This window comes from Lynx canadensis, chromosome B1 (genome assembly GCF_007474595.2).
Source record: "Lynx canadensis isolate LIC74 chromosome B1, mLynCan4.pri.v2, whole genome shotgun sequence".
NCBI classification, from domain to species: Eukaryota; Metazoa; Chordata; class Mammalia; order Carnivora; family Felidae; genus Lynx; species Lynx canadensis.
This window is the reverse complement of record NC_044306.2, coordinates 126663288-126685211: the sequence shown is the minus strand read 5'-3', so window position 1 is coordinate 126685211 and position 21924 is coordinate 126663288. Positions and strand designations below refer to the sequence as shown.

At 38.1% G+C, this 21924-nt stretch overlaps 1 protein-coding gene across 2 annotated transcripts in view; it reads left to right on the top strand.

The window, feature by feature from the left end:
• BMPR1B (bone morphogenetic protein receptor type 1B) overlaps positions 1-21924 on the top strand; it is a 179138-nt gene that overhangs the window by 81548 nt on the left and 75666 nt on the right. The window lies entirely within an intron of this gene.

The window sequence follows — 21924 nt, the reverse complement described above, 5'->3', positions numbered from 1 at the left end:
GCTCTGACATCAGCCGAAGCTATTGAGACCTGTGCAGTGGCCTGGAAAACAAGAACAACAAAGAGTTCCGTGTGACATGGTAACAGAGGAAGGGTGGGTGCCACTTAATTGAGGCTGCTCAACAAATTGCCTTTTTACTTCCACACACACACACACACACACACACACGCACACACATATGTTTCTTATATGTATGTTTTCATAGGATTATTACAGTTTATTGAAATCAGAGAATATCACTAAATATTTCCTACTTAATTTCCTATGCCCTGAGTGAAAACGTGTTCAAACTGGGGAGTAGTGGGTCTAAAGGAAAAGGACCCTTGTGCTAAATCATGTGATTTCACAGACACATGACATTCTTCCAGTAGGCATTTCTGGAGATTGTTTTTGGCGTGGATTTTATGAACATAATACTAACAGTTTATTCATAACATGCATTTTAGTAGCTATTATGAATATTATTAATCTACCCTACTTAACCTCTTCCATTGAAAAATATAATTTTCTGTCTTTTATTGTTCCACGGACTTAATGACAAACATCTTGCAAATTAGATTTTCATATATTTCATCTCTTTCTTATGCTCAATTTAATCTATCAAAGCCACACATTGTAGAAGACATCTGGTATTGAGCTTAAGCAGCTGGGTTTCATTTGTAAAGGTTTTGAGCAAATTTTGGTGCTTGCCAACAATAATAGAGCAGTTGGCCAGTGTGTTTTCTTTGTGGCAGCTTGGTGCAGTATGGTAGAAGAGACCCGAATTCAGGATCAGGTGATATTCTGCCTCTTTCTGGCTTAACTGGCGAGACTTGAGGGTTTATGCAGGTGTTTCAGGGAGCGCTGGCTGAAGGCTTGCTCAGTGGCTGTTGAATCAGTGGGTGAGCGATATGCACTCATCCATTTGAGAAACAAGGAGTGTGCAGTTTTCTTGACAGCATGGTTCAGTGTATTTCCTATATCAGAACCACTAAGTCACTTTTAAGGTGCTGTTCCCTCTACCCCATCCCAAATCTGCTAACCCACATATTTCAGAACTGAGCCCAGAAAGCTGCAATTGATTGAGCTACCCCAAGGGGTTTGGAACAGACTGGATTGGAGTTAATAAACTTCAGTTCATTCTTTACCCTCAGGTAGAACCTCTACATTCGCTTTTCTGACCCAAAGACAAACCTATTTTATTAGAAGAACTCTTTTATTAATGTCCATTTAAAAGGCATTATCAGAATTTGTTTCAAAAGTGGCTTAACCACATACCCAGTTTAGACGTTCTTTCATGAAATGCTGTATTACTGTGACCTATTGCTTAATAAAACAGTTATTCTAGCACTATTAAAATATTGCCCCTAATGATGAAGAAGGGCCAGCAAGACTTGATTTACTTGGAACAATGCAAGTATGAACTGAAGGATTTCTGGGAGAGTGAAGCAGACACGAGAATCCCAAATTTCCTATTTCTTTCTCAGATATGTTAATTAATCTCTGTCTCCAAAAAGTCACTGGACACCTGATAATTTCCCAGAAATCTTTTGAGTTTGGTTCTGTGAACTCCCCTCAGAAACCACCATATTGTTGTTTGGATGCTCTTGGAGCCTATACCCGCCTCCAGTTACATTCACTATGTTATTCCCAATGAAAATAGTTTGTCTTTGTGGCCCATATAGTGGTTTGGGAGACTGTTTATTCTGAACATAAACTAAGTCATTACCCTCTTCTTTCCTTCTGCTAAAAAAAAGTTCTCTGCCAGCACTCTTACGACCATAGTTCAGTATTCTTGTTTTGCTGGTTATTAGTTCAGAATTGAGTTTTCCAGACAAACACTTGTGAGTTCCAGGTTAATATGGAAACATAGCCAGGGAATGTATGGTTGATGGGAGGATTGCCTCTTTGGAAGTTAATAGGTAGTGACGGTCTGTTGTTAAAATGTCGTTAACTGGAAATGTACTTTTTACCTTATCTTGCTTTGGAAATTAGCACTCAAGATAGTCACTTTAGAGAGCTCTGCCTTGTCTCAGGGACTTGATTTAAAATAAACACACACACACACACACACACACACACACACACACACACACTCCCACTTGAGGTAGGCAAGCAACACCCTAGCAAATACAACATTAAAAGAGGGTAAGAGAAGGGGCAATCCAAATGCTTCAGATCGTCTCATTCCATGATCCCTGTCATGCATGGGCTACATCTGCAGCGTTTTAAAGTTTCTGCAGGAAGCTCAGTAATGCAGCTGTCTCTAATGTACTGTGAACCTTGAAAAGGAATTTCCTTTCAAGTAAGAACGGAAGTAGTTTGTGTGTGGGATGATGGAGCTGAAGGTTTCCTTTAACAGAAAATAAAGTGCCGTTATATAAACAAACATCTATACAACCTAAAGTAAACCCAGCAGAAATATGTGATGCAGGCACCTACATTTTAAAAAGACCCAGTTAATTTTAATGATCTACTTGTGTTTTCTCGTTTTTGCAAGTGAGGAAAATGAGGTGCATGGTTGTGAGACGACTTAGCTAAAGTCTCACTGTGACTTCTAGAGCCGGAACCAGAATTTAGGATTCCAGTTTTAGTTTGTGTTCTTTTAGGAATGTCATTTAAATCTGACGTTAGGATTGCTATTTAGGCTGAATGTTTAGAAAGTTGAAACACAGTCTTTGCCACATGAACATTTTATTTAAGAAACAGGTTATGAAAACACACACCACCATCACCATGAATAAATATTTCAGTGTATGAATGAAACTCAGAACTGATAACTTCTGCTTTGGTTTTCCTATTTATTCTAATAGGAATGCTAGTATGTGAGAGGTACTCTGTATTCAACCACATTTAGGCTGTCCCAATTTAGTGCTTATGAAAATGCAAATTTTACTCGGTTCTGAGCCACGGTACCTTACCATCTGAGGTGAGAAGAAGACAAAGTTAGGAATATATTTGTGTTAGCTTTTAGAAAAAATTTGCATCCTGCATTGAAGAATGGAGCATCTTTTTTCCCCTTCTTCCTGAGATTTCCTGCAAATGTTAAGCTAGAGATTACTTGTAAAATATCCTGAGTTGCTATTACTGCAAACAAGAAATGTGATCTCCAGCTTTACACCCTGAGAGTGAGTGCTAACACCTCAACAGATTTATTTCTTAAAGCTAAAATTACAAGGTTATTGTTCCTTTCCATTGTAGGATGTCATTTGTACTGGGATCCTTTAGATTTACACATTTGGTTTTATGGTTTTGGGCAGTTGCTATAGAATGTTTTAGAATAATTGATGAACTGTCTTTACCAGGTAAAATTTCTGTAGCGTTTATCCTAATTTTTCTACCTCTCCATTGGCTGTTTCTCCAGTAATTGTGAATCCAGACTGGGTTTTTGCAAACTGAATGGGAATGTCTGATCATTTGTCCTGTGGCTTTGGTTTGATTCTTGTATTTGCTTCTTAAGGGATTTTAAAGATCTGCTGAGGATTTCATATCACCTTTTGTATTTCCAAGATACTTGAGCAAAATTACTCTTCAAAAGTTCTGTAATGTTTGCTTCTTAGTCTGGATTCTTTGTTTCTTATTCCTGTGGCTTATCTACAAAATTAAAGTGTTTAGGGCTAAAGAAGAGAGTGGCATAGTTGTAGTTACCTTAAATACTAATCATCTAATAGACAATCACTAACATATTTCATTTGTGATTTTATAATTCACAAATCCAAGAATACAAATGTCAGCACTCTTATGTTTTAACTTGCGAATGTCTCCTTCTGTAGATGTTAAGCAAAGAGCAAGATAGAGATACTTGTTCTTCTAGATATGAAAACTTACTAAGGTTTTACAGTTTTAGGGCTATAGTCATTACAGTGTGGTTATGGCCTAGGGTCGGCATAGCTGATGCAGCATAATAGAAAGACGTACATATAAGGAAATGATGTAGGTAAAGGGGCACGTGGGAAACCAGTGGGGAAAGGTATGAAAACCTCACCTGTACCACCTATAAAAATCATCCTAAGTGTGTCAGAAAGCTAAATGGAAAATTCAAAAATGGAAAATGTGTGGAAGAAAATAAGAATAGCTGTTCCAAGTATTGTTTGAAACACTTCACATATATTAACTCATTTGAAGTCCACACAATGGGAGATAGATACTGTCATTATCCTCATTCTATAAAGAAGGAAGCAGGTTCAGAGAAGTGAAATATTTTGTTTCAGATTACAAAGTTCATGCATGGGGGAGTCTAGATTCAAGTCAAGACAGCCTGGTTTTTTTGTGTCCGTTTCCATTAGCAGCTGTATAATGCCACATCTCTTAGAAGAAAATGTTTGTATGATTTAAAGGAAAAAAAAAGATTGTAGTTCAACAAAGCAAATCACCAACAAGCAAAAGGATCTCCCATACACTGGGGAAGCATGTTGCAAGATGTGTCACTGAGAAATACTTACTGTCAATTTTATGTAAAGAATGTCTTCAAAAATGAGAAAAATACAAAAAAAGTGGCAGAAGACATGAACAGGCCATCCACAAAGAAGAAGATGGAAACATAAGAAAAGAAGCTAAGTAAATGGAGAAATTCAAGTTAAAATAGTATGCCAGGTTATAGTCAACCGGCAAAAGAATTGATACGTTGACATTATCAACCTTTGGCAAAGATGTGGAGAAACGGGAACCCTTATCACTATGTTGGAACATAGTTTTAATAATATTGAAGATTGAAATGTCACTTAATGATCTAGGTAGTAATTATATAGACATATTAATAAGATTAAGCAATAGTTTAAGATGTGACATCAAGAGCATAAGCAACAATAAAAAGATAATAAAATTCATCTCATCAATTAAATTTCGTGCTTCCAAGTATATCATCAACAAAGTGAAAAAAGAGCCCACAGAATGGGAGAATACATTTGCAAATTATGTATCTGATAATGGACTTGAGTCCAGATTATATAAAAACTCTTACAAATTAATGGTAAAAAGATCATTAGCTGCACTTAAAAATGGGCCAGGATCTGGACAGATATTTCATACACACACACACACACACACACACACACACACACACACACAAGAATATATACAAATGACCAATAATCCTATTAAATGATGCTAAATACAACTAGTTATCAGTGAAACTCAAATCAAAACCACAGGGGGTTGTGCTTCCACTCAGATGGCTCTAAGCAAAAGATAATAACAAGTGTTGGTGAGGCTGTGGAGAAATTGGAACCCTCATATACTACTTCTGGGATGTAAAATGGTACAGCCATTTTGGAAAACAGTCTGGCATTTCCTCAAAGGGTTAAACATTTAGTTACCCTGAGACCCAGAAGTTTCACTCCTAGGTATATATCTTAAACAAAATGAGAACCTAGTGTCCACAAAAAAACTTGTATGTAGATGTTCATAATAGTATCATTAATAATAGACGGAAAGTGAAAACAACCCAACTGTCCATCAGCTGGTGAGTAGATAGAGTGTTGTTTATCTGTATAATAGAATATTATTACTCAGCAGTAAAACCAAATGAAGAATTGATACACGCTATGTGCTATAGTATGAATAAACTTTGAAAACATTATGCTAAATGAAAGAAGCCAGAAGCAAAGACCATATATATATATATATATATATATTGTTTTATTTATATGAAAAGTCCAGAATAGGTAAAGCTATACAGATGGAAAGCAGGTTGGTAGCCATAATTTGTCTGGGGTGGGGGCTGGGGACAGGAATGGGGAGTGATTGTTAATGGGTATGGTGCTTATTTTGGGGGTAATGAAAGTGTTCTAATACCAGCTTGTGATATGGTTGCACAACTTTGTACCTACACTAAAAAGTATTGAATTGAAGATGTTGCATGGGTGAATTTTTTGGCATGTGGATTATATTTCTATAAAGCTCCAAAGTATTCCTAGAAGTGAGAAGTAGCAAAATTAGGATAACGGGGAATAAGGGAAAAAAGGGATTGATACTTATGTGGCTTTTTTCCATAATATTTTATTCTTTAGTGATAAAATCTTTAAGATTTTATAAAAATCAGTTGTAAGAACATAGTATTCTCTAACTTTTTTTGTATATTTGTGGAATTTTATATAACAAAAGAGATAACCAGAAACAAAATTAAGTACATATCCACTCCATCCCCTTGTAGCTAGAAAGCATAATGGGTTTTCCTTTTTCCCTAATAATTAAAGCCTTTGGCTCCAGAAAAGACTCTTTACAAATGAAATATTGAATTAGGGCTCCCATACTGATTATTGTTTGCTTTTTCTGGTATCAATTATAATCATATATTCTCTCTGAAATCCAAATTTTAGTGAGGCAGTTTAGTCATTTTATTAGTTGGTTTATGAGAAAATTCTTTGTGATTAAGAGGTACCATTCATTCTGGTTGAAATCAGATCATTTTTCCTTTACTAAAAACTTTGCAGGGTAGTCCACCTGCAACCTTGCTTGCTCAATTAAGGGGGAAAAGCTATCTTCTTGGGACAGCTGCTGTTCATAATCCTGAGTCTGGGCCTTCTGGGAATCTGCTGATTTGCTTCTGAACTTTTATCATGAACTTTCCCTGCGCAGATTACAAGATTGTCTTGGGGGAAAGAGAGCATGTCTATGATCCAGGAGGGCTCATGTCTGAATCAGAGGTGCCCATTACTTTTCTACTTGTTAATGTAGCAGAATCGCCTTTCCTGTCATGGGGTTAGAGTGGTTGGGAAATTGCCCGCAGTGACAAGCCCTTCTCAGATAGGAGGAACTCATAGTCATAACAAAAACATTTTCCCAGAATATTGTTTCATGCTTCTCCCACTCAGGGCCATGACCATTGTTAAGGCGGGAAAACGACCTCAGGGCCTTGAGGTTTGTACATCAGAGTATTAATAACAAGTGATGCTAAAGCTGGACTATAGTTGGGACAGCATTCAAATACAGTTGAAATACAGTTGCCCTGGAGAGTACAGGTTAACTAAAAGTTCTGTCTTTTAACTTGAGAGCCCATAGATATAAGAGCAACAGGAATAGTTTAAACAAAATCAAAGGATGGGAAGTTTGTGTGGGGGAATGGAAATTAGCATCCAAAAACTAGATTGTGACTGGGCAGTGGTTTTCACACTGTGGACCTGTATCAGCATTACATGGGAACCTATTGAAAGTAAATTTTGGTGTCCTACCCCAGATTTACTGAACAAAAACCTCAGGGGATCGGTCCAGAAATCTGTGTTCTGACAAGCCCTCCAGGTTATACTGACGTGGGGCTGAAGTTTGAGAACCACTGGACTGAATTATGTTGCTTTTGCAATGCCAGGTGAGTAAACTTGAACTTTATCCCATATGCAGTGGGAATTCATGGAAGATTTGTGAGCAGAGTTCTGGAATGATGAGTGTTTTAGTTAGATAGCAGAATCTTCTGCCTTACTTTTCTAGTAAAGGAATTTTAGGTCAGGAAAGTATAAAAATGCCAGTGTCTGGTGATCTGATTTGCTCCACACGTCAGAAGAGTATATTAGTTTGTACTTTCTTGTGACTAAACATGAGAGTCGTTTAATCATTTAATAGGACTTTGGAAGTTTCAAACAAGTGGTTTTTATTCACTGAAAATTATAAAATGATGCTTTCTTTTGTATGCCATTTTAATCCCTAAACTTACAACATTTTGCAGATTTAATAGGACCTAGGTGTACTCTTAAATCCTGAAGATATTATCCACATAATTGTAGAAAATGGCTGAGGGCATTCCCCTGGTCACTTTACTGTGTAATTCTTTTCCCAACTATGTTTTGCATTTTAAGTGTTTTCATTTTTCCCCTTAATCTTGTTATGTATCAGTAACACATGATGTATTGGCATCTTCTGGAATAACACATTTGTTCCAAGTGAAAAGGACTAGGTTTAGAAAATCCAGTCGGCCAAGAAGTTTACCCGACAGAGACCTATATGGAATCTAAACCTAATGTGCTCATATTTTCCATCAGAAGTCAAATGAAATGAAGCCAAGAAAGTACTATGAGAAGTTTACTGGTCTCTTCCCTGTATCAATAGCATTAACTAAATACGTCATTTAGTTTTGTAGGTAATAGACATGTTGAAAAAGATCTTTTACCTGTATGTCTGAGATGGGATGGGACCAACTACATAAAATCAGATTATATTATACCTCTCCTTAAGAGTCATTAAGATTTAAAATTCTCAAGGACAATTTTCTTTTACGTCTAGATGGTCTTATTTGTAAGTTTAAATGGAAAATTGGTATTAAAATGCCACAGGAATTTTTACTCTTTAGCAACCTAATCCTATAATGTATCCTAGAACTTATTAGGCTTATTGTCCAGGAGTTAGCTATCTGGGAAAAAGCAGTAGCCTTTTCTGATAGGAATCAGAAAAATTAAGTTTTAATTGTTGGCCTGCTACTAAATACTGATGTGACTTTACACGTAACTTTCAGTGTGTCAGAGGATGAGGTGGTGTATTAAAATATTGAAATAGTATGGAAAGATGGTTTGGGGCATGGATATTTTATCTCTAAAATAAACATATAGTGACTTGGAGAAGCCATTAATTTATTCCTTCATTTATCATACTTCTATTACACACCTAGTGTCTTCCAATGTTGTAATGTGCCCTGTGAACTCAAGGAAAATATTCCCTGGTCGCATTCTGGAGGGGAGGCAGAAAAATACAAAGAATACTTTGGGAACAGATAGATATGTATCTGACTTAAAAGGAGGGATCAGCTGAGTTGGCAACTAAAAAGTTATCTGGGAAAAGAAAAGAAGTAAACAGATTGTAGACGGAGGAACTAACATGACCAAAATCCCAGAGACACCTGAGAGAGTGTGGTGCGGCCAGAGGATTGCCAAGTTGAGCATAACTGCTGGGTTGGAGACTAGAGGTAGTGTGTGGCTAATTGGAGGTTGTAAGCAGGGGATGGAAGCTGAAGGTGTGTGTGGACCCAAGCTAGGAAGCACATACTCTTCCAGTGGATCATATGGCTCCATGACTGGCTTTTAAGGAGGAAGTAACATAATCCTATTTCCTGTGGTCTTCCCTTTCAGTTAATTGCGGTTCCATCCTTGTAGTTGATTAGGATAAAACCTGTGGTATTATTCTTAGCTTTTCTTTATCTCTCACATAAAACATACAGTCCATTTGGAGAATTATTTTCACACTGTCTATACTGTGCACCCCTGGGTACCACTTCAGAATCCTCTTGGAACCACCCCTTACCACTGCCACAGTTGTAGCAACCAGTTCCATGGAGGCGTGGCCCTGCTTTCTGATGGTGGATTTTGATACTGTCTTACCTCTCAGCCTCTTGCCTTGCAGCTTCTCTGATGTAGCATGGGAGACTCTGGCAGGAGCCATTCTGCACAGCTTTCAAGGAAGGGGCAGCTAGCTACCATGGGCCAGACGTGACCGGTGGGGGGGATAGGAACTGAGAGATGAGCACTTCTTTGTTCCTCAGGACGGATACACTGAAACTCATGTCATAATACCTTTAGTGGGAGCGAACTAGATAACTCATCCTCAGATTGCCATTTTCCCCTTCCCTGTTTCATAGCCTTGGTACTGCACTCCTGCTTCCTGGGATGACCTTCCCAAATAAACTACTTCTATGCACGCAGTTGTCTTAGGCTTTACCTTCCTGGGAACCTAAGGTTGTGACAGTATCTTCAAAATATATCTTCAGTTGGACCACTTCCCATCACCTCTACTACTACCAGCCATCAAACCTCCATCAATGCCTGCCTTAATTACCACAGCAATTTTCTAACTGGTTTGCTACTTTTTTTTCAATGTTGATTTATTTTTGAGAGAGAGACAGACAGACAGACAGAGCATAAGCAGGGGAGAGGCAGAGACAAAGGGAGACACAGAATCTGAAGCACGCTCCATCCAGGCTCTGAGCTGTCAGCACAGAGCCTGATGCAGGGCTCGAACTCATGAACCATGAGATCATGACCTGAGCAGATGTTGGATGCTTAGCCGACTGAGCCACCCAGGTGCCTCTGGCTCACTACTTTTATTTGTGCCCTATGTAGTCTGATCGTGGGATAGCAAGTGGAGTTAAAGTTTCATCCAACAAGAGGCTCTAGGATCTGACCCCACCTTCACTTCCTACTACTGTTCCTGGTGTTGGATAAGCTGGTACTCTCTGTTCCTCAAGGACTCCAGGGGCACTTTCACCTCAGGGCTCTTGCTTGTTCTTTGCTCTGTTTGGAGCACTCTTCCTCTCCATAGGTCACTCTCTTCACCTTTCCCTTCTCAAAAATTACTTCTGCACTGAGGTATTTCTGACCATCCATTTTCAAATAACAACCACCCCTAGCATATTCTCTCCCCCTTCCCTGCTGCATTTCTCTCCATAGCACCTAGCATAATTAATATGCTTTCAGGTTTATTTTGATTCTCTCTCCTTTACTCCAGTAGCTATAAACTTTGCCAGGGCAGAGAATTGTGTCTGTTTCTCTCCACTCTTCCATCGCTGGGCCCACAGAGCCTTGATACCTGGTAGGTGCCCAGTAAATAACTGCTGAGTTAAGCAAGTGAACAAATGTGTATTTTAGAAAATGTAATTCTGGCTGTAGTGTAAAGGTGGTTGAAGGAAGGTGGGGCTAGAGAACAGAAATTAGGAGCTTAGTGTAGGCAACCAGGTAAAAAATGAAGAAGGCCACATTTGTCATCTTTTAACAGCATCAGTGGAGAGTTGAGGAAGGATTACAGAAGCTGTAGGAGAGTAAAATGATTGTGTTGTTGATGGATTGGGTATGATGGATCAGAGAGAGGGAGACCTGTAAGCAGAGTCTCAGGATTTTGGCTTTGGCAGCTGGGATTTCATGGTTATATTTGTCAGAGAGATGCCAAAGATGGAACAGGTGTAGATGGGAAGGCGATACGGTGGAGAAACTTCAGGAAGGAGGAAGGACTTAGGATTTAAATATGTTTAGTTTGGTGTATCGGCAAGACCGCTTAGCAGGAAATGAGAGAGATCCAGGAGTCCATTGACTGTGCAGGACTACAGCTCAGAAAAGGGTACTTGGGGATCACTAGTGCCTTGTAAGGCAGTTGTGCCTTGAGATAGTGACGTCACAAAAATCAAACCAGGAAAAACCATATATTACTCTGTGTTGCTGTACGAGCATAGGAGTTCTTAACTGTTGTCACTATTTCTTTCCTTGACTATTTTAGAAAGACTTAGGAAGAGAAAACCTTGAAAAAAACAAAAAGAAAAAAAATATATCCTTGATTCATTTTTGTTGGCACATTTTGAAAGAATGAAAAAGGCATTTATCTTAGGATGAAGTGTCTGAGTACCTCTGGAGTACAAAGAATTTACCTTTAGCTTCTTCTGGCCAGCCTCAGACTCTGTGTTTTACTTTCACAGCCATCTTCTTTTATTGAAAACATGTTGAAGTACTTTTTTCCCCTCTTTATTCACCGGAAATGAGTAAGTTCTTTAGTAAAACATCCAGAATGCATGTAATAAAAAAAATGTCTAAATGTTTCAAGTAAGATTTCTGGCATATATTTATCTGTTTAGTAATATAAATTTTAAGTGGTTGTGCTCGTCACCAACATTTTTTCATGTATTTTGAAGCTTAGATTTTTGCCAATAGCTTTTATACCTCTGGTGATTTTTATTACCTTATTTAGTAGAGAGTTGAGTGTTTTGAACTGGTCTTCAACCTAGAAATTTATTAAACAATTTGATTTCCCAAGGGGCCAACACTGTTGGAAAAGATTACTATATACAAATCTCTAGGCCAGTAGAGGATAAGAGAGGGGAAAGATACTGCCCAAGGAAATTTATAGAAATGCAAACAAAATCATGTTGTCTGATCTAAGATCTTCTCATAGTTGGTGAGTGCACCTTAGCTTTGGAGGAAATCTTGTTATTTGAATTTAATCCTTGGTATTTAATCTCATGTTGACACTTTGCATTACACTAATAAGATGTTAATGATCTCATAGTCCTAGCTTGCATTGGATACTCACCAGGGTGCCGAGACATTATGGGCTACACCGCCTGTAACTGTCAATAGAGCATGGGTTCTCACTACATGCATGAGATCTATCGCTGACAGTGAAATTATGATTCTTCATTAGCTGGAGGAAATTCTGAGAACCACAATTCAGGGGCCCAAGACACTTGGTATTTAATTAAAAGAACATTTGGGGCACCTGGATGACTCAGTCATTTGGTTAAATGTCTGACTCTTGCTTTCACACCAGGTCATGATCTCAGTTTGTGAGTTCAAGCCCCAGGTGGAGCTCTAATCTACTCTCAGCACAGAGCCTGCTTGGGATTCTCTGTTTCTCTGCCCTTCCCCTGCTTTCTCTCTCTCTCTCTCTCTCTCTCTCTACCTCACTCCCTCCCTTTCAAAGATAAATAAACTTTAAAAAAACACTTTATATTTACTTAAAAGAAGCCTGGGTATTTAAGGAAGCTTTGAAAACTAGAAATAGCTGTATTAGGGTTCTCTGTAGAAAGAGAGCCAAGCCCCAAGATCTGTATTCGGCAAGTTGGAGACCCAGTAGAGCCAGTGGTGTAGTTCCCATCTGAGCAACTGGGCAGGCTTGAGACCTGGAAAGAGCTGATGTTTCACTTGAGTTTGCATGCAGGAAAAACCTGATGTCTCAGCTTTAAGGCAGGGAGAATTCTCTGTTATCTGGGGAAGAGTCAGGGTTTTTTGTCCTATTGAGGTCTTCAGCTGATCCGGTGAGGCCCATTTGTATTAGATAGGGCAATCTGCTTTACACAGTCTATCAGTGTAAATGTTAAGCTCATCACAAAACACCCCCACCCATGGAAATACCAGAATAATGTTTGACCAAATATCTGGGTACCCTGTACATGAAATTAACCATGTGTCATGGTGGTACATGAAATTAACCATCGCAAGAATTTATTTTAAATCTGTTCAAATTCATTTAATCAGTAAACATTTTAAACATGCTTTGTGGATTCAGCATAAGGTAAGACATCTTGGGTATCTAAAATAGAAGATAGGAGGCAGATAACCCCTAATAAGACCAAAATAAAGTATTATCAAATCAAGAAAAAAAAGCCAAGCTTTTTTGATGTTAACGTCCACAAAGACATTTCTCATGTATAGTGAAGCAAACTATGTGAGACTAAAATTGAGTTTCTTATTCTGAACTTTAAATTAGTAAGCAGAAATTAAGAGAAGCATATGCTTTCTTTTTATTTTTCTTTCCTTTTTAAAATTTATTTCACAATGTATATTCATCATGAAGGTGGTAGTATAATAATCGTAAAGTCATGAACCAGTATAAACTTAATCTTTAAAACAGTCATTATCTGGTAGATAATCACAAAAAAATCTTTAGCATTTTTTGCCTCTGAGTTGCATTATTTTATTCTTCTATCATAATTGTAAGCCACTGTTTTGTGCTATGTGTTTCTGAATTCCAGCAATGTAAAATGTTTTTGTTTATTGGGCATGGTAGGTAAGCAAAATTTTGGTTTCAGTTTTTATTTGAAAAAGCACGAGTGTCCTTATAAACACAATTATTTGGCCACAAAGTGTAGCCTATTAAATAGTCCTTACAAGCATGTAAGGACTCTCTTTATCCCACCTATACCCAGTCCCACGCACATTTCAGCAAGTGAGAAGTACAAGGCAATTGGGGAAATGATTTTAAGAATTTAAAAGTGTAATTTGGATTATTTTGACATTTTAGAGTCAAGTACAAAACAAAAATTATCTGGAGTGCCTGGGTGGCTCAGTCAGTTAAACATCTGACTCTTGGTTTCAGCTTAGATCATGATCTCGCAGCTTCATGGGTTTGAGCCCTGCCTCAGGCTTTGTGCTGGTAGTGCTGAGCCTGCTTGGGATTCTCTCTCTCTCTCCTCTCTCTCTGCCCCTTCCCCACTTGTGCTGCCTCTGTCTGTCTCAAGATAGAGAAATAAACTTAAAAAAAAACCATGAAAATTATCTGATTATTTATTAAAAATCATTTAAATGATTTAATAATTCTGAATTTGGCTCATATTGGAAATTATAGACTAGGGATCCTATTAAAAAGCATACCGATTTTCTCAACTTAATATTTATGTCCTACCTTCTCCAAATATGACTGATGTGTCTCTTATTTATGGTTGCCTGATAATGGCAAGGTAGTTACTTTCATAATTCCTAGACTTTGTGGGGATACCTTTATAGAAAACTGTATGTTTATCTTTTTTAGTTGAAGACATAAAAATACTAAGAGAAAAGGGGAAAAATTGTTGCTGTATATCTGCAAGTAGCAAATACATTTTTTCCTCTTTTCTAGGTGCATTTTTTAGCCTGATTCAGTGAATCAGCTGTGGTGGGTTTTGGAGAGATTTGTTCTCAGTGAGTTAATACTGGACTTGCCAGGCCATTTGTATTTCCTAAGATGACCCTGGGGACACTGGCATTGCCATGGTGTCTTATGGCCATCTCCCTGCTTTGGCACCTAGGAAACATTTAAGGCTATGGTTTCATCAGGAGAAATCTGTCTGTGTGATAATATTCCCTGACTGCTGTATAGGATTGATGTAAAATATAACAGTTTGGCGAATGCATTCTTTGAAGACTCAAATCCAGTGTGAAACTTTTTTTTTTTAAATAAAGAAGGTTTATGGCACTTTCATAATAGCTGGACCTGCCCTGTTGATTTAGATCAAAATCATTTCCTCACATCATCATAGCCATTTTACTGTTCAGTGGTGCAGAAGGCATCGTGAAGAGTTGGTGAAATGCTTTGAATCATTCAGAATTGGATGAAGGATAAAAATGGAAATATCTCCAACCGAGGTGATACTATGGAGAACCTCTTATAAGAGCAAAAATAAAAGTATCTCCACACTAAGAATTTTTTTTTAAGTTTTCTAATGATGTGAACCATTCCGATAAACGTCTAACACAAAACTGAATACTTACAGTTCCACTTAATCTTTCTTCATGCTTATTCCATTATGGAGTCTTAACTGTTTTCTTTTTGAGCTTTTAGGGAAAGGAAACACAACTTCTCTTGATGTTTAATGAATATTTATGAAGTCCTTTGACTATTAAGGACTCATTAACATTCATTTTAAAGGAAAAGAGTTAAGAACACTTCTAAGGCCAAAGCAGAATATTGTGGCAAGTAGAAACTCACATTTCTGTTTCATTTTTGTGAACTGTCAAGTCAGAAATGCTCTGCAAATCGACTGAGATTTGGTCTTTAAAAAATGAATCTAGATAGTAGTTTGAATATAATAGACATGTTTGATTTTTTACATGATGACTTTACTTTTGTATGGACTATTGTCTTGGTGAGTGTTGTTTTGTTTTCTGAAAATACTAGGAAACCCTGCTTTTATATGTCACCTAATGTGTAGATCAGATTTCAGAGTCAGATTTATTTTATTTTATTTTATTTTATTTTATTTTATTTTATTTTTATTTATTGTTTTAATGTTTACTTTTGAGAGAGAGAGAGCATGAGCAGGGGAGGGGAAGAGAGAGTGGGAGACACAGAATCTGAAGCAGGTTCCAGGCTCCGAGCTGTCAGCACAGAACCCAATGCAGGACTGGAATTCATGGACCTTGAGATCATGACAGGAGCCAAAGTTGGGCATTTAACCGACTGAGCCACCCAGGCGTTCCCCGAGTCAGATTTTTTGTGTTTAAATTTCAGTTTCAACTCTTTCTAGCTTTATGACCTTGAGCAAGTTCTCAGTGCCTCAGTTTCTGCATTGTAATTTAGGGGGAAATGGTGCTACATGACTCATAAGCTCGTTAGACAAATCACCTGAGTTAATACATGAAAAACACTTAGGATTGTGCCTGACACACTGGCTTTCTTGGCCTTGAGAATTTTTTCCTTTCACTTTACACTTCTTTAGCCCTTCGGAAAGGTCTTTGTTTCCCCCTGGCTGAGGTGGTGCAAAAGAATAGTTTGTGAATGAATCTTCACGTCTGATGGGTAGTGTTTTAGTTTCCCTTTTTTTTTTTTTTTCAATTTTTCTCCATTCTTTATTCCCAGCACCGCAAGCCCCTGTGTCCTGCCACTTCCGGGTTCCTTGGGCTGCAGTTGTTCTCTTGGTCCAAAGATGACCCACAGAATATAAGAATGCCTTCGATCACTTTCAAAAACATAGGCTTTTATGAATGAGAAATTGCTAAAGTCGAGCTTTTTGAAGCAAGAGCAATTATACCACTTTTGCTGTTACTCCATATAAATCATTGTTATTTGGTAATGGAAATAAATATGTGGGCATAGAATCAAATAGTGGCCTAGACATGCCTGTTCATCATTGTTTTTAAAATTGTTTTTTAATGTTTATTTTTGAGAGAGAGAGAGAGAGAGAGAGCGAGCAGGAGAGGGGCAGAGAGAGAGAGGGAAACAGAATCCGAAGTAGGCTCCAGGCTCTGAGCTGTCAGCACAGAGCCCGATGCAGGGCTCAAACTCACAAACTGCAAGATCATGACCTGAGCCGAAGTCGGACGCTAGCCAACCGAGCCACCCAGGCACCCCTAATCATTATTTTAAATATGAAATAGAAGTATGTGACCCTGAACATGCCAGATCTGGTCTGAAATAGAAGTATGTGTTGTGATGAGCAGAGAAGTACTAAAGCATCAATTTGTGTATTTCTCTTTCTGTGGGCTTAACACTTGGCAGATATAAGCACTGACCTGGAAACCAAACCTTGGTAGTTCTGTTGATAAATATATTCCTCTAAAGAATATCCCCACTTATTCTTAAGTAATTTAGCATCCTACTTTACTCACTATGGGTCGGTCATAAGATTACACTTGTCTTTGTGAAGTACTGAGTTGCTGTTGTTTAAGTCCAAAACTTATCTTTAAAACAAGCGTCACACATTTAATAATAATTAGTCATTATTTCCACTGGAATTTTTACTGCTCTTCTCTCAGTGTATGCAAGGCGTTAGATCTGTTTCACAGCAACTGCGTAAACTTTCACTTCTAATAATTATTCTCTGTTGGAGAAGTGATTGGTAGATTTATGATTTTTGAGAAGATGCTGATGAATCTTCTGTGACTTATTCTTCAGTGTTTCAGATGCATCATAGGGAGGCTTTATTTTCACTTGTTATGTGCACGTGATACAGTATTAGTAACGACCCTGATATTATATTATAATCCTTTTACCATTTAATGGCTGTTGTATACATTGGGTATTTACCCCTAGTTTTGATTGATGTTAAATTTGCCTTTACAGTTCTTAGCAATCCTGTCCTCATTTGGGAGTGCAAAGTCTTTAGCTTAGAGAGCACGACTCATTATTTCTGTATTTTCCAGGTAGGCACTCAGCGCATGGGTACTGATGAGTCTGCTTCTTGGTATATGCCATAATAAGGCTTCTGTCTCCCGGCTCAGTGTAGTCCATAGGTGCTTCTCCCAGCTGCTGTCAGAACCCCGATGTCCATTTGCTTTCCAGTTGAAGACAGCAAGAGCCACAGCGTCCAAGTTGTTAAGTTGGCTAATGCAAAGAGAGAATGAAGAGCAGACACAGATGCTGAACTGTGAATGTCCTGTGACTGTAAAACAGGCTTAATTTGTGTGCGTGTGTGTGTGTGTGTGTGTGTGAGTAGCAGAATGTTCAGAGAGCATGCAGAAAGGTTTCCTAAGTTGTATGAAGAAATGAAAATGTTCAGCGAATGGGCTTGTCTCTTCCCAAGAGTCCTACCTTAATTTATAACACTCATTTCATTGTATATGTAGTAAAATTTTGGGATGAACTGGTGCTTTGCATGGAGGGACTAGCTTATTTTGTGCTTTGCAGGAATCCAGTTTGACTTCATTAGTAGTGTACTCAAGAAGGTCTTACAGTTAGCTTGCCTTTTAGTCCATTATTATAATGGTTATATTTGCTCGTATAAACTACTTTGAAAAGTTATAAAGTAATCTAGTTAAAAAAAATTTTAATGTTTATTCACTTTTGAGAGAGAGTGAGAGGCAGAGCATGAGCGGGGAAGGGGCAGAGAGAGAGGGAGACACAGAGTCCAAAGCAGGCTCCAGGCTCTGAGCTGTCAGCACAGAGCCCGATGCAGGGCTCAAACTCACAAACTGGGAAATCATGACCTAAGCCGAAGTCAGATGCTTAACTGACTGAGCCACCCAGGTGCCCCTAGTTTTTTGTTTGTTTTTTTAAATATGATTTTATACTTGAAAACTTTCCTTCAAAGATTCACAAAAGCTGAAATCAGAGTTGGATGAATATATGAGCCAGTTTGGATCAAATAATGAAATTCTTTTTTAAAAAAATTTTTTAATGTTTTATTTATTTTGGAGAGACACAGAGAGAGACAGAACACCAGCGGGGGGTGGGCAGGGAAACAGAGGGAGACACAGAATTTGAAACAGGCTCCGGGCTCTGAGCTGTCAGAACAGAGCCCAATGTGGGGCTCGAACTTGGAAACAGTGAGATCATGACCCGAGCCAAAGTCAGACACCCAACCGACTGAGCCAACCAGGTGCCCCAGATAATGAAATTCTTGGTCACAAATTTCAGCTAATAATAATCTAGAAATTGTTCACACTTATATGGGGCAAACTCTGCTCAAGGAACTGTTGTAACCATTTTATGTAGATGAATAAGCAAATACTGTTGTTATCCTCATTTTACTGATGAGCAAATGGAGATTCTTGGAGGTATATTGTGAGGTTACACAGCGACTCATATTTCTGTTTGGGCAATATAACATAGATGGTGAAGAAGAGGGATGCTGTTACAGGCTGGAAGATTATTATGAACAAAGGCATGGGATTATGAATAACACGGTGAACATAATAAGAGTAAGGTATGGACAGGGAACAGACCATGGGAGGAGAGAAAGCTGGGAAGATAGGTTGAATCAATTCATGAAGAACCTTGAATGCCTTCTTAAGAACTTTAGAACCATTAGAGTTTTTTGCTTAGCTTTTTGGTTTTGCAAGTTCATGCATGTATGTTGTTATTTTTAGAAGGCAGCAGTGCAAATAACGGATCATAGAAGTGGGAGAGAGATCAGAGAGTGCTGCAGTAGTACTGATTAGGGACAGGGATAAAGAGGATAGAAAGGAGGGACTCCAGCCAATAGCTCATATTTTGCCATAAGGGAACATGGCAGAAATAGGAAAACCTGTCCTTGCTATGGGGGGAAAAGAAACCAAAGCTACACACAGGTGCTGAGGGTGATGATGACTGATCCTTCTACTCCTCCTCCTCATTATTATTGAGTAGTATCATTATTATTGAGTGATTTGGTTTAAGCAGTTATGAGGAGTAGTGAAAAATCTCAGCTCCACCCGAAGACCTTAATTCCAAGCCTTAGGCATTTATAAACATGGGAATAACTGTACCTGCCTTGCTGGGCTGTGGTAAGAATTGTATGAAAACAGGTGAAAGCTCTTGGAACGTTGTTTCACCTCTGGTAAGTACTCTGTAAAGAATAGTTGTATTTCTTTCATTCGTTAATTATCTCAGCCATTATTTATTTGCGTGAAGCATACAAAGTACATTATTGCCTTTGCAGACAGGAAAGGGTTAATTGATAAGCCATTTTCTACAGTTTTCAGATTGTCTTCATACATTTTAAAGTGAGTGTCCATATTACATGTATATTCTTTTAACTCTATTCCTATTACAAAAGAGGAACTTAGAGTCCAGTGAAGTTATGTAACCAGCTTTGCATGATTCTCTATCAGTGGAAGGGCTAGATTAAATGTGGGCCAGTTGTAAAACTTCATTAACCCTTTACGTGGATGTCACTGAATGCATAGGTGTGTAATTTCTGGATCTGTTTAACACACACATATGCTCATGTGAGCGTCTGGCCAAGTTGAAGATGTTACGAAGATAGGAAATATCGTTAGAAAGTAGTAGCTATTGTTACTTAGCAGTTAGTAACAACATGTAAAGTGAACTGAATGTGGCATATGAGCCAGGCTGTTTTAAAGAGACGTTTATGGAAAGTTCTCTGAGGCAAAGTTGGTCTGACATACTGAACAACCCCAACTATGAGAAGTAATATTGGTATTCTTCATGCGACGCATACTTTTCTGTAGGGCCGTTCCTTTGAACGGTGCCATGTTTATCAGCACCAGCAGGAGCCATGCCATGGTAGTGCAATTTCCACATGTCTTTCCTTTTAAACAGTGAAATCCTTTTATAAAACAATTAGAGAGTGGCTAAAATTGACTCCAAATTGGAAGTATGAATTAGTACCAGTAGTTATTACCAGTAACGAATACCAGTAGCTCATTGATCATGCTCTGGAAAACAGACGTAGGTGTTTTATTTAAGACTATTTCTTAACTAGTATATACCTTTAAATTGGTGGTGGGTTTTGGTAGTGGCTTTATACCTTATGTAATCGGAGTGAAAGATGTATCCTTTTCTGTATTACAAACGTCGCAGTCTTTTCTGTCATGTTTCAAGCCTGGATTTCAATAAAATGAAGTGAACTAACACTTATTGGGCATTTACTTTGTCTCAGTCACTGGCTTTTTGTGCTAAGTGCTTTATAGAGTACTTCATTTAATCTGACCAACAGTCATGTGAGAAGTACACATTATTACTTCTGTTTTTAAGATGGAGACATGAAGGTCTAGAGGAACTAATGTATTTTCCCACAGACATAGAGCTACTTAGTTGAGCTGGGCGTGGTCTCAAGCCATGTGTTCCCTTCCGCAAATGCCCCCCAGGTTACACTGGAATTAGAGACAGTGTTCAGAATCTTCCTCTCAAACCCAAGTTCCAATGTTATACTCCTCATTCACCCAAAATATAATGTAGTTGAATTGGCTCTGTCAAAGTGTGTATTTGAGTTTTAAAATTTTATGGATAGGGAGCAGAAGGAGTGTCAAAAATTCAGCCGAATTTTTACATTTTGTTTCCGATTTTACCAAATAGCAATCACAGTAGCACGCGCACACACACACACACACACACACACACACACCTGAGATAACATCATAATTATAAATATATATGAGATAATTGTGTTTGTATGTTCTCTCATATTAGGTGATCCTTCAAACTTCTGTGATAGAGTAGTTTTTCTCCAGACCCAGCCAACAGAATTTATTGCATGTCTGGGAGGAGCCACACTCTATACTAGACGGTGAGGATATTGTGGTTAACCAATGAGATATAACTCCTACTCTTACGCAGTTTATATTCTGGATGGAACATTCTAAATATTTCACCTGACTGGGAAACAATAGCACATTTCAGACCTCGTACTGAAAACATACTTTGAGACCGTCTCCATATAGTATTTGTAGGCAAGGGGGAAAAAGTTGTGCTAAGTGTATCCCTTCTTTAAAACCTTTATATGATATAAAATCTGACTTTTGTTAATTCAGAATTGGTTGTTTTCTGCAGAAGTAAAGGAAAACTGATCTATGTTTGGAAATCAGACTTAAACTGAGTTCAAATCAACACACAAACAGATGTAGTGAAAATTAGAGAAAAGCTGGTCTTCCTGTAGTCAACCTTTCAGTGTTCACCTATGAAAAAGACAAATAACACACACGGCAGAAACAGAAAAATACTGCCTGTGACGGCTTACAACCCCAAATCAAAGCAAACACACAAAAATAAACCAGGACTGATTAGTGCCACATTTGGAACACTCGTTTTCTCTTTTTCATTACTTTCCTGAGGATGTGAACTTTCTGTATGTGTTTGTTTTACACTCATATTAATGAATCATTTCTTCAGAAGAGTTTGTCAGCGTTTCATAACTAGAAGCATGTCAGTGGTGCTAGGTCAGTTAAGGTTCTGTACTCTGTGCCATTTAGAGACCAGTGAAGAGCATTAAAGCATAAATTGACAGTAATAATTTCTTTCACGGGTATTTGATGTACATAATACTTTTTGTGAGCAATCTAGTGTTTCCAAGTAAACATCTCTGTTTCGATCTCAAAAGAGTCCAGTGTTTATCCATGTTTTCGTAATTGT